Genomic DNA, 11,464 nt, shown 5'->3' with positions numbered 1-11,464 from the left:
TTATTCCGGTTTACATTTTAGCATGCATCTCATACATATTAAAGCTGAAATGAATCATGCAATCACACATGTATGATCATGGACTTCCTAGGTCTCATTCTTTAGCCACAAAAGAATGAGCAAACTATTACTTGTTCCGCATGTTTTGTTGATGACAACATAATGCACAAGCGAGTCACGTATTGTTTTAAATAATCACATTAGAAAAATTCCCACGATAAATTGGAGGGTCACGAGGGGACCACTTAAGTACCAATCTCCTAGACAGAATTTAATCAAAAATATTAAGGTCACAATAGCGTTTGCTCGTTTTTGAAAACAAAACCTAAGCCCCTGGAATTATAAATTACATGCCTAATAATAATTTCTAAGTCCATGATTATTAATAGAAGAATTCAATCGTAAAGCTTTAATACTTGATGATACGGTGGCTCTGATACCACTATTGGTGCAGCGGTGCGCGAGGGTCCGGATCATATATTTCAATTCAAAATCGGAATTCCAACAATCCAGATCCAGAAATTGATCATATCAATAATAAATGGATCGTCGTATCATCTAGTAATTAAAGCACGCATCTCTAAATCGTAAGAAGAATACCTATGTCGATTCGGCAACGTTTCTTGTAGTCCCGATAGTACTGCGACCTCAAGCTCGTCCACACGAATATGCGTCCAATTGAATCCTCGCCTTGAAGTAATACGCAAGAGTTCCTCTTGCCGAGCAACCCTAAGCTCAAACTCTCGCCTCTATTACGTCTTTGCTCTAATGTATGTAAAAACTTTCTCCAACTTTTTTAAGATTTATGACTACTTGAACTCCTTCAAATATGCTCTCTTACGTGCGGTGTGTATAGAATGAGAAAAGGCAACCTCTATTTATAGGCAAGAGTTTGTAGGAAATTCTGACACCTCATATGCTAGGTGTCACACAACAAGCAAAGGTGTTGCCACCATTCGACACCTCACATGCTAGGTGTCACACACCAAGCATAGGTGTTGCCACCATTTGACACATCACATGCTAGGTGTCACACATCAAGCATAGGTGTTGCCACCTTCTGACACGTCGGATGCTAGGTATCACATACAGAGACATACATGACACATCACATGCTAGGTGTCACACATCAAGCATAGGTGTTGCCACCTTCTGACACGTCGGATGCTAGGTATCACATACAGAGACATACATGACATCATCACATGACATCATCGCATGACATCATCGTGACATCATCACATGACATCATAGTGACATCGTCACATGACATCATCACATTAACTTGGATGAAATACAATTAGGTGCCTACTAATTTATAACTCTTACAAATTTGTTCCTAATTTACACTTGTTTTTCATCTTAAATTAATTTCCGAGATATGCTAGTATCTATATGAAATCGATCTATCCTAAACTGAATCGGTTGCACACCTAATATGTGTGACTAACTAGGTTCACATCTATATGGCAACGAGAGTCATAAGAAACGCCTTTCTTATATTAAATAATTAAACCCCATTAATTATATATTCTCGCAGATCGTGAGTGACGTCTGGAAACATATCACGACCCCCAAATAGATATGAATGTTTCGATGCATTCTTTATGAACCAATGTTTATAATTACCGTACACTCAAAATTTCCTTCATCAAAGATTCTGATCTCGACTAGTGTCACGGTTTAGTCAAACACTATTTGTCTTGTTCATATGACCTCATCTCAATTCTTATTCTTGATAAATATGACTTCCACTAGAAACAATTTTCAAAGCAAGTCATATTCACCTGCGCAGGTTTTATCATCCATCAAGAACAATTCGGGTAGCATAAAATCTTTTCTCCGTTCATCTGGAGTGATAAATCCTCTCTTGGTTAAACCCCTATCTCCGTATACAATTAACTAGAGCCAACACATCCCGCGACCCTAGCTTATGAAAGATCTAGGGATAAGGAGTATCAAACTCTAATCACCTATATACAAGATAGTGTCACCGCAAGTCAACAGACATATGTACAACTATGAAATAGATGACATTAAATTGACTTTGATGAAATACCATGTATAAGTCATCTAGCGTCAATTGTTCGACTCACTCAAACCCTTTGAGTGTCCATATGTTTATTATGAGCCCCATCAAGTAGTATGAGACTCACTGCTTCCTATAATTAGTAACTCTTTACGAATCAGGAGAATAAACAGAGGTGACAATCTTTTCGTGATAACGCGATGCCCTTATTCGTAGGACCCTATCGATCATGAACGTTTATTTAAATCACTTGTATAATAGAATCTATCACTCATATTCTTAACACCTTAAGAATATATTTTCTATCACAATGTGATAAGGACAATATGCAATAAATAAACGCTTAGTTGATAAGACACTTAGTTCAAATAAAACATATTAATCATTGCCATTGGGATTTGTTTATACAAGTATACAGAAAAAATAGCCCTGGGGCACATACTACTAACAACAAATCCAAACATTTCAAATTTTTAGCGATTTAAGCCAAACGTTTACAAACGTTACGAAATAAAAAACGTTATGAAATAAATCCAAACGTTTGTCATTTTTAGCGATATAAGCCAAACGTTTAAAAACGTTACGAAACAAAAAACGTTACGAAAAAATCCAAACGTTTCCCCCTTTTTGCGATAAAAGCCAAATTTTTAAAACGTCACAAAACAAATCCAAACGTTTAAAACGTCACGAGACAAATCCAAACGTTTTACCTTTTTAGCAATTGAACCAAAACATTTACAAACGTTCCAAAACAAATCCAAACATTGTACCTTTTTAGCGATTTAAGCCAAACGTTTACAAACTGTACAAAACAAATCCAAACTTTTTAAACGTTATGAAACAAATCAAAACGTTTCACCTTTTTAGCGAATTAAGCGAAACGTTTACAAACGTTACGAAACAAATCAAGACGTTTCCCATTTTTAGTGATTTAAGCCAAACGTTTACAAACGTTACAAAATAAATCCAAACGTTTCCCCTTTCTAACGATTGTAGCCAAACGTTAACAAACGTTACGAAACAAAACCAAACGTTTCCCCATTTTAGCGATTAAAGCCAAACGTTTATAAACGTTACAAGATCAATTAAAACGTTTAAAAAGTTCATAACAAATCCAAACGTTTTTCCTTTTTAGCGATTGAAGCCAAACGTTTACAAACGTTACAAAACAAATCTAAATGTTTCACCATTTTAGCAATTTAAGCCAAACATTTACAAACGTTACGAAATAAATCCAAACATTTCCCCTTTTAGCGATTAAAGACAAACGTTTACAAATGTTACGAAAAAAAACATAACATTTCACCTTTTTAGAAATTTAAGCCGAACGTTTACAAACCTTACGAAACAAATCCAAACGTTTCAACATTTTAGCGATTTTAGCCAAACGTTTACAAACATTACGAAACAAATCCAAACGTTTCACCTTTTTAGCGATTTAAGCCAAATATTTAAAAGTTACGAAGCCAATCCAAACGTTTACAAACGTTACGAAACAAAACCAAACATTTCACCTTTTTAGCGATTTAAGCAAAACATTTAAAATGTTACGAAATAAATCCAGACGTTTCACCTTTTTAGCGATTTAAGCCAATCGTTTATAAACGTTATAAACAAATCCAAACGTTTTACCTTTTTAGCGATTTAAGACAAACATTTAAAACGTTACGAAACCAATCCAAATTTTTTTAACGTTATGAAACAAATCCAAACTTATAAAACGTTAGGAAACAAATCCAAACGTTTCACCTTTTTAGCGATTGAAGCTAAACGTTTATAAACATTACAAAAGAAATCCAAGAGTTTCACCTTTTTTGCTATTTAAAACAAACGTTTACAAACGATACGAAACAAATCCAAACGTTTAAAACGTTACGAAACAAATCCAAACGTTTCACTTTTTTTAGCGATTTAAGCCAAACGTTTACAAACGTTACGAAACAAATCCAAACGTTTCCTATTTTAATCAATTTTAGCCAAACTTTTACAAATGTTACGAAACAAATCCAAACGTTTCACCTTTTGAACGATTGAAGCCAAATGTTTACAAAGGTTACGAAACAAAATCAAATATTTCCCCTTTTTAGCGATTTAAGCCAAACGTTTACAAACGTTACAAAACCAATCCACACGTTTAAAACATTCATAACAAATCCAAAACGTTTCCCCTTTTTAGCGATTGAAGCCAAACATTTACAACGTTACAAAACAAATCCAAACGTTTCACTTGTTTCGCGATTTAATCCAAACATTTTACAAATGTTACGAAACAAATCAGAACATTTCCCGTTTTTAGCAATTTAAGCCAACTGTTTACAAACGTTATGAAACAAATCCAAACATTTCACCTTTTTAGCGATTGAAGTCAAACTTTTACAAACATTTCGAAACAAAACCAAACGTTTCACCTTTTTAGCGAATTAAGCCAAACGTTTACAAACGTTACGAAAAAAATCCAAAAGTTTCACCTTTTTAGCTAAGCCAAACGTTTAAAATGTTACTAAACCAATCCAAACGTATACAAACGTTACGAAACAAAAACAAACGTTTCACCTTTTTAGCGATTTAAGCCTAACGTTTAAAACGTTACAAAACAAATCCAAACGTTTCACCTTTTTAGCGATTTAAACTAAATGTTTACACACGTTATGAAACAAATCCAAACATTTTACCTTTTCAGCAATTTAAGCCAAATATTTAAAACGTAACGAAGCCAATCCAAACGTTTATAACGTTACGAAACAAATTCAAAGGTTTAAAACGTTGGGAAACAAATCCAAATGTTTCACCTTTTTATATGTTTAAGCCAAATGTTTAAAATGTTACGAAACCAATCCAAATGTTTAAAACGTTACGAAACAAATCCAAACGTTTCACCTTTTAAGCGATTTAAGCAAAACGTTTACAAATATTACAAAATAAATCCAAACGTTTCACCTTTCTAATGATTTAAGCCAAACATTTACAGACGATATGAAACAAATTCAAACGTTTAAAACGTTACGAAACAAATGCAAACGTTTCACCTTTTTAGCGATTTAAGCCAAACATTTATAAACGTTACAAAACAAATCCAAACGTTTACCATTTTAGCTATTTAAGCTAAATATTTACAAACATTACGAAACAAATCCCGACGTTTCCCCTTTTTAACGATTGAAGCCAAACGTTTATGAACGCTACGAAACAGAACCAAACGTTTCACCTTTTTAGCGATTTAAGCCAAACGTTTACAAACGTCACAAAACCAATCGAAACGTTTAAAACGTTCATAACAAATCCAAACGTTTCCTTTTTTTAGGGATTGAAGCCAAACGTTTACAAACGTTACAAAACAAATCCAAACGTTTCACCTTTTTAGCGATTTAAGCCATACATTATTAAACGTTACGAAACAAATCCAGATGTTTCCCGTTTTTAGCAATTTAAGCCAAACGTTTACAAACGTTGCGAAATAATCCAAATGTTTCACCTTTTCAGCGATTGAAGCCAAACGTTTACAAAGGTTACGAAAGAAAACCAAATGTTTCACTTTTTTAGCGATTTAAGCCAAACATTTACAAACGTTACGAAACAAATCCAAACGTTTCACCTTTTTAGCGATTTAAGCCAAACGATTATAAACTGTGCAAAACAAATCCAAACTTTTTAAACATTACGAAACAAATCAAAACGTTTCACCTTTTTAGCGAATTAAGCGAAACGTTTACAAACGTTACGAAACAAATAAAAACGTTTCCCATTTTTAGCGATTTAAGTCAAACGTTTACAAATGTTACAAAATAAATCCAAACGTTTCACCTTTTTAACGATTGTAGCCAAATGTTTACAAACGTTACGAAACAAAACCAAACATTTCACCATTTTAGCGATTAAAGCCAAACGTTTATAAACGTTACAAGATCAATTGAAACGTTTAAAACGTTCATAACAAATCTAAACGTTTTCCCTTTTTTGCGATTGAAGCCAAACGTTTACAAACATTACAAAACAAATCTAAACGTTTCCCCATTTTGGCAATTTAAGCCAAACGTTTACAAACGTTACGAAACAAATCCAAATATTTCCCTTTTTTGTAATTTAGGCCAAACGTTTACAAATGTTACGAAAAAATCCAAACGTTTCACAATTTTAGCGATTGAAGGCAAACGTTTACGAATGTTACGAAACAAATCCAAATATTTCCCTTTTTTGTAATTTAGGCCAAACGTTTACAAATGTTACGAAAAAATCCAAACGTTTCACAATTTTAGCGATTGAAGGCAAACGTTTACGAATGTTACGAAACAAAACATAACGTTTCACCTTTTCAGAAATTTAAGCCAAACGTTTACAAACCGTACGAAATAAATCCAAATGTTTCACCTTTTTAGCGATTGAAGCCAAATATTTAAAACCTTACGAAACAAATCCAAACGTTTCAACATTTTAGCGATTTTAGCCAAACGTTTACAAACATTACGAAACAAATCCAAACGTTTCACCTTTTTAGCGATTTAAGCCAAATATTTAAAAGTTACGAAGCCAATCCAAACGTTTACAAACGTTACGAAACAAAACCAAACATTTCACCTTTTTAGCGATTTAAGCAAAACATTTAAAATGTTACGAAATAAATCCAGACGTTTCACCTTTTTAGCGATTTAAGCCAATCGTTTATAAACGTTATAAACAAATCCAAACGTTTTACCTTTTTAGCGATTTAAGACAAACATTTAAAACGTTACGAAACCAATCCAAATTTTTTTAACGTTATGAAACAAATCCAAACTTATAAAACGTTAGGAAACAAATCCAAACGTTTCACCTTTTTAGCGATTGAAGCTAAACGTTTATAAACATTACAAAAGAAATCCAAGAGTTTCACCTTTTTTGCTATTTAAAACAAACGTTTACAAACGATACGAAACAAATCCAAACGTTTAAAACGTTACGAAACAAATCCAAACGTTTCACTTTTTTTAGCGATTTAAGCCAAACGTTTACAAACGTTACGAAACAAATCCAAACGTTTCCTATTTTAATCAATTTTAGCCAAACTTTTACAAATGTTACGAAACAAATCCAAACGTTTCACCTTTTGAACGATTGAAGCCAAATGTTTACAAAGGTTACGAAACAAAATCAAATATTTCCCCTTTTTAGCGATTTAAGCCAAACGTTTACAAACGTTACAAAACCAATCCACACGTTTAAAACATTCATAACAAATCCAAAACGTTTCCCCTTTTTAGCGATTGAAGCCAAACATTTACAACGTTACAAAACAAATCCAAACGTTTCACTTGTTTCGCGATTTAATCCAAACATTTTACAAATGTTACGAAACAAATCAGAACATTTCCCGTTTTTAGCAATTTAAGCCAACTGTTTACAAACGTTATGAAACAAATCCAAACATTTCACCTTTTTAGCGATTGAAGTCAAACTTTTACAAACATTTCGAAACAAAACCAAACGTTTCACCTTTTTAGCGAATTAAGCCAAACGTTTACAAACGTTACGAAAAAAATCCAAAAGTTTCACCTTTTTAGCTAAGCCAAACGTTTAAAATGTTACTAAACCAATCCAAACGTATACAAACGTTACGAAACAAAAACAAACGTTTCACCTTTTTAGCGATTTAAGCCTAACGTTTAAAACGTTACAAAACAAATCCAAACGTTTCACCTTTTTAGCGATTTAAACTAAATGTTTACACACGTTATGAAACAAATCCAAACATTTTACCTTTTCAGCAATTTAAGCCAAATATTTAAAACGTAACGAAGCCAATCCAAACGTTTATAACGTTACGAAACAAATTCAAAGGTTTAAAACGTTGGGAAACAAATCCAAATGTTTCACCTTTTTATATGTTTAAGCCAAATGTTTAAAATGTTACGAAACCAATCCAAATGTTTAAAACGTTACGAAACAAATCCAAACGTTTCACCTTTTAAGCGATTTAAGCAAAACGTTTACAAATATTACAAAATAAATCCAAACGTTTCACCTTTCTAATGATTTAAGCCAAACATTTACAGACGATATGAAACAAATTCAAACGTTTAAAACGTTACGAAACAAATGCAAACGTTTCACCTTTTTAGCGATTTAAGCCAAACATTTATAAACGTTACAAAACAAATCCAAACGTTTACCATTTTAGCTATTTAAGCTAAATATTTACAAACATTACGAAACAAATCCCGACGTTTCCCCTTTTTAACGATTGAAGCCAAACGTTTATGAACGCTACGAAACAGAACCAAACGTTTCACCTTTTTAGCGATTTAAGCCAAACGTTTACAAACGTCACAAAACCAATCGAAACGTTTAAAACGTTCATAACAAATCCAAACGTTTCCTTTTTTTAGGGATTGAAGCCAAACGTTTACAAACGTTACAAAACAAATCCAAACGTTTCACCTTTTTAGCGATTTAAGCCATACATTATTAAACGTTACGAAACAAATCCAGATGTTTCCCGTTTTTAGCAATTTAAGCCAAACGTTTACAAACGTTGCGAAATAATCCAAATGTTTCACCTTTTCAGCGATTGAAGCCAAACGTTTACAAAGGTTACGAAAGAAAACCAAATGTTTCACTTTTTTAGCGATTTAAGCCAAACATTTACAAACGTTACGAAACAAATCCAAACGTTTCACCTTTTTAGCGATTTAAGCCAAACGATTATAAACTGTGCAAAACAAATCCAAACTTTTTAAACATTACGAAACAAATCAAAACGTTTCACCTTTTTAGCGAATTAAGCGAAACGTTTACAAACGTTACGAAACAAATAAAAACGTTTCCCATTTTTAGCGATTTAAGTCAAACGTTTACAAATGTTACAAAATAAATCCAAACGTTTCACCTTTTTAACGATTGTAGCCAAATGTTTACAAACGTTACGAAACAAAACCAAACATTTCACCATTTTAGCGATTAAAGCCAAACGTTTATAAACGTTACAAGATCAATTGAAACGTTTAAAACGTTCATAACAAATCTAAACGTTTTCCCTTTTTTGCGATTGAAGCCAAACGTTTACAAACATTACAAAACAAATCTAAACGTTTCCCCATTTTGGCAATTTAAGCCAAACGTTTACAAACGTTACGAAACAAATCCAAATATTTCCCTTTTTTGTAATTTAGGCCAAACGTTTACAAATGTTACGAAAAAATCCAAACGTTTCACAATTTTAGCGATTGAAGGCAAACGTTTACGAATGTTACGAAACAAATCCAAATATTTCCCTTTTTTGTAATTTAGGCCAAACGTTTACAAATGTTACGAAAAAATCCAAACGTTTCACAATTTTAGCGATTGAAGGCAAACGTTTACGAATGTTACGAAACAAAACATAACGTTTCACCTTTTCAGAAATTTAAGCCAAACGTTTACAAACCGTACGAAATAAATCCAAATGTTTCACCTTTTTAGCGATTGAAGCCAAATATTTAAAACCTTACGAAACAAATCCAAACGTTTCAACATTTTAGCGATTTTAGCCAAACGTTTACAAACATTACGAAACAAATCCAAACGTTTCACCTTTTTAGCGATTTAAGCCAAATATTTAAAAGTTACGAAGCCAATCCAAACGTTTACAAACGTTACGAAACAAAACCAAACATTTCACCTTTTTAGCGATTTAAGCAAAACATTTAAAATGTTACGAAATAAATCCAGACGTTTCACCTTTTTAGTGATTTAAGCCAATCGTTTATAAACGTTATAAACAAATCCAAACGTTTTACCTTTTTAGCGATTTAAGACAAACATATAAAACGTTACGAAACCAATCCAAATGTTTGTAACGTTAAGAAACAAAACCAAACGTATAAAACGTTAGGAAACAAATCCAAATGTTTCACCTTTTTAGCGATTGAAGCTAAACGTTTATAAACTTTACAAAAGAAATCCAAGAGTTTCACCGTTTTTTCTATTTAAGCCAAACGTTTACAAACGTTACGAAACAAATACAAACGTTGAAAACGTTACGAAACAAATCCAAATGTTTCACTTTTTTAGCGATTTAAACAAAACGTTTACAAAGGTTACAAAACAAATCGAAACGTTTCCTATTTTTATCAATTTTTGCCAAACGTTTACAAACATTACGAAACAAATCCAAACGTTTCACCTTTTGAACGATTGAAGTCAAATGTTTACAAAAGTTACGAAACAAAACCAAACGTTTCCCCTTTTTAGCGATTTAAGCCAAACGTTTACAAACATTACAAGACCAATCCAAAACGTTTCACTTGTTTAGCGATTTAAACCAAACGTTTTACAAACGTTACGAAACAAATCAGAACGTTTCCCGTTTTTAACGATTGAAGTCAAACTTTTACAAATGTTACGAAACAAAACCAAACGTTTCACCTTTTTAGCGAATTAAGCCAAACGTTTACAAACGTTACGAAACAAATCCAAACGTTTCACCTTTTTAGCTATTTAAGCCAAACGGTTAAAATGTTACTAAACCAATCCAAACATTTACAAACGTTACGAAGCAAAAACAAATGTTTCACCTTTTTAGCTATTTAAGCCTAACGTTTAAAACGTTTCAAAACAAATACAAACGTTTCACCTTTTTAGCGATTTAAGCCAAATGTTTACACACGTTATGAAACAAATCCAAACGTTTTACCTTTTCAGCAATTTAAGCCAAATATTTAAAACGTTACGAAGCCAATCGAAATGTTTATATTGTTACAAAACAAATCCAAACTATTAAAACGTTGGGAAACAAATCCAAATGTTTCACCTTTTTAAATATTTAGGCCAAATGTTTAAAATGTTACGAAACCAATCCAAATGTTTAAAATGTTACGAAACAAATCCAAACATTTCACCTTTTTAGCGATTTAAGCAAAACGTTTACAAACGTTACAAAACAAATCCAAACGTTTCACCTGTCTAACGATTTAAGCCAAACATTTACAGACGATATGAAACAAATACAAACGTTTAAAACGTTACGAAACAAATGCAAATGTTTCACCTTTTTAGCGATTTAAGCCAAACGTTTATAAACGTTACAAAACAAATCCAAACGTTTCCCATTGTTAGCTATTTAAGCCAAATCTTTACAAACGTTACGAAACAAATCCCAACATTTCCCCTTTTTAACGATTGAAGCCAAACGTTTAGGAACGCTACGAAACAGAACCAAATGTTTCACCTTTTTAGCGATTTGAGCCAAACGTTTACAAACGTCACAAAACCAATCGAAACGTTTAAAACGTTCATAACAAATCCAAACGTTTCCTTTTTTTAGCGATTGAAGCCAAACATTTACAAACGTTACAAAACAAATCCAAACGTTTCACCTTTTTAGTGATTTAAGCCGAACATTATTAAACGTTATGAAACAAATCCAAATGTTTCCCCTTTTTAGCAATTTAAGCCAAACGTTTACAAACGTTACAAAATAAATCC

The sequence above is a fragment of the Mercurialis annua genome, linkage group LG3 (assembly GCF_937616625.2).
Source record: "Mercurialis annua linkage group LG3, ddMerAnnu1.2, whole genome shotgun sequence".
In the NCBI taxonomy this organism is placed as follows: Eukaryota; Viridiplantae; Streptophyta; class Magnoliopsida; order Malpighiales; family Euphorbiaceae; genus Mercurialis; species Mercurialis annua.
Note: the sequence above shows the minus strand (reverse complement) of the source record.